Source organism: Pseudophryne corroboree, chromosome 2 (genome assembly GCF_028390025.1).
Source record: "Pseudophryne corroboree isolate aPseCor3 chromosome 2, aPseCor3.hap2, whole genome shotgun sequence".
NCBI lineage: Eukaryota > Metazoa > Chordata > Amphibia > Anura > Myobatrachidae > Pseudophryne > Pseudophryne corroboree.
Window position 1 is genome coordinate 111,873,350 of NC_086445.1, and position 6,824 is coordinate 111,880,173.

At 45.1% G+C, this 6,824-nt stretch overlaps 1 pseudogene; it reads left to right on the plus strand.

Annotated features, from left to right (window-relative positions):
* Nucleotides 1-4,454: 4,454 nt before the first annotated feature.
* Nucleotides 4,455-4,574, plus strand: LOC135052304 (5S ribosomal RNA; annotated as a pseudogene).
* Nucleotides 4,575-6,824: the final 2,250 nt, after the last annotated feature.

The following is a 6,824-nucleotide window of genomic DNA, read 5'->3' on the forward strand; positions in this document are numbered from 1 at the left end:
CCGTTGGAGATCAAGAACTACTGGCGATTAAGCTGGCCCTCGAGGAATGGAGGTATCTCCTGGAAGGGGCCAAACATCCGTTCAACATCTACACGGATCATAAAAATCTGCTATATTTAAAGGCAGCCCAGTGCCTTAATCCTCGCCAGTCCAGGTGGGCTATGTTTTTCTCACGTTTTAACTTTAAGCTTCATTTCCGCCCAGGTTCGCAGAATGTTAAAGCTGACGCCTTATCCCGATCTATGGAATCCGAAGAGGAAACGCCTGACTCAGTTCCACATTCCATCCTGAGTCCAGTGGTATTTGCTGCATCTCAAGTCTCCCCAGCTCCTCCTCCTGGTAAGACTTTTGTTTCCCCAGAACTCCGTCCCAAGTTGCTGTCTTGGGCCCATCAATCCAAGTTCACTGGTCATCCCGGTGTTCTGAAAACCTTCAAGTTCCTCTCTGAGACATACTGGTGGCCAAAGATGAAAGCTGACATCAAGGATTTCGTGGCATCCTGTCCTAAGTGTGTGCAGCACAAGACTCCTCGTCAGTCTCCAGCAGGTCAGTTACAACCATTGTCTGTTCCTAGTCGCCCTTGGTCACACCTGTCCATGGACTTTATCTCCGACCTTCCTCCTTCTCAAGGATACAATACCATCTGGGTTGTAGTGGACAGATTTACCAAGATGGCCCATTTTGTTCCTCTCCAGGGTCTCCCTTCTGCCCCAAAACTCGCCCAAATCTTCCTACGGGAGATTTTCCGCTTACATGGTCTACCCTCAGAAATAATATCCGACCGAGGTGTACAGTTTGTAGCGAGGTTTTGGAGGGCTCTCTGTTTTGCCATGCAGGTTAAACTGAAGTTCTCGTCATCTTACCATCCTCAGACGTATGGGCAGACAGAGAGGGTAAATCAAGAACTAGAGACATTTTTAAGGTTGTATGTTTCATCTTCTCAGGATGACTGGTTTGATCTGCTCCCATGGGCCGAGTTTGCCCACAACTTCCGCTACCACACTGCTACTGAGACAACTCCATTCTTTGCAGTGTATGGGCAACATCCTCGTGTTCCAGATTTCCAAGAACTCCCTCACATGGATGTTCCTGCTGCTACTACTGCCCTGAGTCAGTTTTCTTCAATCTGGAGGAAGATTCACACTTCTCTCAAAAAGGCCTCCAGCCGGTATAAATACTTTGCTGATCGCAAAAGACGTGCAGTTCCTAGCCTGAAACCTGGGGACAAGGTTTGGCTGTCTACCCGGAACCTCCGTCTTAGGGTCCCGTCTATGAAATTTGCACCACGTTTCATTGGTCCCTTTCCTGTCGAAAGAGTCATCAACCCTGTGGCCTACAAGCTGAAGTTACCACCTTCTCTGCGAATACCTAATGCTTTTCATGTTTCTCTCCTCAGACCTTTAGTCCTGAATCGTTTCCAAAGAGCTCTTCCAGTTGGTCCCAAAGTTCGAACTCAGCGGGGCGTGGAGTTCGAGATTGGCAAGATTCTGGATTCCCGTTGCCGGTATGGACGTCTTCAATACCTTGTCGATTGGTCCGGTTATGGCCCAGAGGAGAGAAGTTGGGTAAATTCGTTGGATGTCCATGCTCCAAGGTTGGTCCGTGTCTTCCATAACACTCATCCTTCCAAGCCACGTGGGTGTTCGGTGCCCACCCTTAAAGGGGGGGGTACTGTCAGGAATCGACTCACCACGGTGACATCTGTCCGCCGCTGCGGACTCCGTCCTGGGTCCCTGCGTTCATCTGTCATCCGCGTCTCTGCCATCAGACGCCATCCTGGGCCTGGGAGCGCTCCTGTGACAGCGGGCGTGTAGCACGCCGCGTTCCCGTTGGGCCGCGGCATGGGCGCCGCCATGACAGCCTCCAGCAGTCAGCATACGGCGGCCAATCCGGTGCTTGGCCGCACCCACTTTTCCTCACTCCACCAATGACTGTGTAACAAGGGGTATATATGAAGCTGCAGGATCAGTCTGCAGGCATCCTGAACTTTGTGTCACTCCTGCGACTCATGTGTAAGGATCTGGTTCCTGATTCCTCCGTGTACCTGGATACCTACCTGCTGTTCCGTGTTCCTGGCTATCTACCTGAGACTCTGTACTCCTGGCTACTTCTCGCAGCTCCGTGGAACTACAAGCCCCAGCAATACCTGCTTCCATCTACAGGCTTCACACTCACCACCATCTCTGTGTGCTTCAGCCTAGCAGTAGAGACTGACTCCAGGTGTGTTCCATCTCTCCACCTGTGATACAGCTTGCTTGCTGCCAGTGCCTCATCACCTGCACTGTGGACATAGTCAGACTCCTGCCTCTGCTACCAGGTTTGCCATACAACACCATCTCTGCTGGTTCCATGTTTTAATCTGCTCTGGTTCCCATACCAGAATATTCTCTGCCAAGTTATCACTCATCTGTTATCATCACTACCGGTTATCATTTCATCAGTCACCATTCATTCTGTTACCATAGACTTTCAGCTGCCACGCTGTACAATTGACATTTGCATTTTCTACTGTTATTTTCTGCTGCCGTTTTGTGAACCATCTGTTTAATAAATATCATTGCGCTCATGCGCAGAAACATAATCCAGCCTCCTCGTTTTCTCCCATCCACCTCCACTGACCCACTAGCGCCCCCTCCGGGGACACAGACAAAACCAAGTCTGACAATGGCTCAGGAAGCGTTGCAAGCCCAGACAATGTCAGTCCATGCAGCAATGCGACTGTTGGGTCTGATGGTATCAACCTTTGACATGGTGGAATATGCTCAATTCCACTCCAGACCATTGCAGCACCTTATTCTGACCAAATGGAACGGAAATCATCAGATGATAAAAAAGCAGATGATAAAGTTTCCAGTAAACGTAAAAAGGTCTCTAGCGTGGTGGCTACAGACAGACAATTTAAACAAGGGGAGACCCTTTTGGATAAAAGAATGGCAAGTCCTGACAACAGATGCTAGTCTGTGAGGCTGGGGGGCGGTACTCAGAAGCCTTTGGTTACAGGGAAAATGGACCATAAGGGAAAGTCGCCTGACAATAAATCTGTTGGAAATAAGAACCATTTATATGGCTCTGGTTCAGGCAAAGGACAGTCTGCAAGGAATACCGGTCCAGATTCGCTCAGACAATGCGACAGCAGTAGCGTACCTCAATCATCAAGGAGGAACTCACAGCAAAAGATTGATGGTGGAAGTAACTCCCATTCTAAGTTGGGCAGAACTTCATCTTCCAGCATTGTCAGCAGTGTCTGGTATGCGAATTTTCTCAGTCGACAAACCATTCAGGAAACCAAATGGGCATTACACCCAGAAGTGTTTCAGACAATAATGAACAGATGGGGTCTACCAGAGATAGACCTCATGGCGTCTCGTCTAAACAGCAAAGTTCCGAGGTACGGATCGAGAACAAAGGATCCCGGTGCGGTCCTTGTAGACGCACTGTCAGTAGAATGGAAATTTCATCTGGCGTATCTGTTCCCTCCAATATCTCTGTTACCCAGAGTAGTGAGAAAAATAAAGCAAGCAAAGGGAGCAATAATTCTAATAGCTCCAGCTTGGCCAAGAAGGCATTGGTACACAGATCTACTGAGAATGTCCGTGGAAGCGCCGATACTGCTCCCTCAACGTCCAGATCTGCTAATGCAGGGTCCTTGTTGTCACAGCCATCTGGATCGTCCGTCTTTGACGGTGTGGCTGTTGAAACCTCTATCTTAGAAGCTAGAGGATTTTCAAAACAAGTAATCCAAACTATGCTTAGAGCAAGAAAGCCTTCTTCAGCTCGTGTGTATTATAGAATATAGCAAGCCTATATTCATTGGTGTACTGAAAAAAGTTTGAATCCAAGATCTTTTAAAGTATCCAGGATTTTGGATTTCCTTCAAGCAGGATTGGATAAAGGTTTGAAAGTAGCTTCCTTGAGAGTTCAAGTATCAGCGTTAACTGTATGGTTTCAGCGAAAGATTGCTGATTTACAGGATGTACGTACTTTCAGGGAGGCAACAATTATAGCAATCCTGTTGCTGTCATTATATATAGTGAGAATTTGGATCGGTGTGTGTGATATAAATTATTAGAGGCTACATGTACTGCATTACTGATGTTGAACACACAAACCAGTACACCACAATTATGACAGCAACAGGATTGCTATAATTGTTGCCTCACTGTATATCACCACTTTATCCTGGCTATGCAAGTGGACGCCCTTGCATAGGATTTTTTGCATATGATAATTGTCCTTATCGTAATTTTGCTAAATTGCAGAGTGGACATCCCTGCATATAATTATTGCACATGATAATTGTCCCATTATCATTAATTGGATTTTGCTATAATTTCACTCCTTTTTCATGGGCATAAGATAAATATAGATACTGAACACACGATTGATCCAGATCGCTTTGGATATATAATTTGGGCGATACGGGTATTGGGATTGACTGAATGGGCAGATTAAATAATTGCGGACATACCCCGCTGGAGATGCCCGATCTCGTCTGATCTTGGAAGCCAAGCAGTGGAGGGCCAGGTCAGTACTCGGATGGGAGACCACCTTGGAACACCCTGATACTGCAAAAAATTTTCTGCCCGATCTAGAGTGATCCCCAATAATACCAATTGGCATTCGGTTCTGTATGACTTATGATTTAATTCTCTACGTCAAAATAATCCTGAATAGGATTGCTGTAGAATAAATGATGGTCATATATTACACAAAGGCGTTACTGTGATTATAGTAAATCCACTAGCCCAAAGATTTGTATTTCCGGTTCTTATTGTGGTACTGAAAACCACATGAATTATTCTTAACATAGTGTTATATTTTCGCGTAGCTATACTATTCATGTACAATTCACTCCTATAATCACCTTTTTGAACAAATAAAGTTATGTTTTATCAGAAGTGATTAATATACACCTATTCCTCTGAATTAGAGTGCTCCCACACAAGAGTCTACTTTCCAACTTTCTATTGTTGGTTTTTCTTAGTTGTTACCTCTCTGACTCTCGGGAGCACCACTGATAGCAACATATATTTGCAAAACGATTATCCATCCACATGCACAAGGTTGCTGTATCCATAAGCAACTTAGCGTCATACAGTACATCAGTTTTTCAGAGGGCATTAATAATTTATTGCAGACTAGTGCGGTCCCAAAAAAAAGCTTTTTTCAAGTCTATTTATAACATCCAGCATAGAAATATCGTATAAAACAATTTTCACATCATATACAGCACAAGGTGTTTCTTACGAACCAATGATGCACCCGGACAGATGTAAAAACAAGTGCCACCAACCACCCCATGCATTATATATATATATATATATATATATACACACACACACACACACACACACACACACACACACACACACACACACACACACACACACACATATATATATATTTGTACATACAGTATACAGTATGTATGTACTGTATGTATATAGATATGTGTGATGTGTGTATATATACATAAATGCTCTATCATTTTCAGAGTCACGTCAGCCTGTCCCCCGACTCTGCCACCCCACCCGATCTTCCTCTAGCTCTATTCCCTCACTATGTACTGCTTCCATAGCTCCCATAGCATCCCCACCCTCACCTCGCCCATCTCGCTCTGTGTACAGTATATATACATAAAATCTCTACCCCCACTCTAACAACACCCCCATTCCTACCTGCGTGCACTGTCATGGTGGCTCCATCCCTGCTGCTCTGTCCCGGCCGCACCCCCCCCCCCCCCCCAGCTGCCATACTCTCCTAAGTCTGTCCCCCCCTCATGTACTTTAGCAAAGGGGTTTCCCATTTACATTGTCGCTAAGTCCCATTTTTTTTTTTTAACCTAGATATATTGCAGGCCCCAAGGAAGAAGTTTGAAAGAACCCCTACATACCACCCAGTGGCGAAAAATGTATATAACACATATAGCTGTGACAGGGAAGGTGGGCCCCTCTCAGCTCTTGGCCCCATAGCAGCTGCACTGCCTGCACCTATGGTAGCTACGCTCTTGGGTGTGAGGAAGACGACCAACGGTAAGGCACAATCATAAACATTTGGGCCTTCTCTCTTTGGATCTCTCTCTCTCTCTCTCTCTCTCTCTCTCTCTCTCTCTCTCTCTCTCACGTTCCCATTCTGAAGCCACTAAGCAGTGAACCCAAATTTTGATCCCTAAGGGGCAAAATCGGTTAGGAATAAGCTTCTGTCAGATCATCGTGCTGCACATATTGTGGGAAGGAATGCCTTTAAATGATAATTGCTAACACAAAACCATAAACATTTTTGTGCTATTTAATTTTACTGGTTATTTCTGATGAGGTTTTATGTGTCATAAATGGCAATAATAATCAAATTCTATGGCTGCATACCATTTATCTTCCCGCACTGATGGAGCTGTATGGTCTAATTGAGAATGAAGCCTTTTTCCAGGGCAGTGGTGAGAATCATTTGAGCTTAAAGTCTGGAAATGACAACAAAAGAAAAACATAATTTTCTGATCTTTGCAATAAGACGCACAGAGCAGATTTCCATCCAGATGGGATAAAAGCTGTTAAATTCAGAAATAATTTATCGCCAAGATGGGAACATAGTGAACCGAGCATTAGAAAGCACGCCAAGCTAAATTCATGTTGTTTTCACCAGGAATACATCTTTATTATGGACATTGGAGGAAAAAAATAAATGTGGGTGTTAATTAGAGATGTGCACTTGAAATTTTTCGGGTTTTGTGTTTTGGTTTTGGGTTCGGTTCCGCGGCTGTGTTTTGGGTTCGACCGCGTTTTGGCAAAACCTCACCGAAATTTTTTTTGTCGGATTCGGGTGTGTTT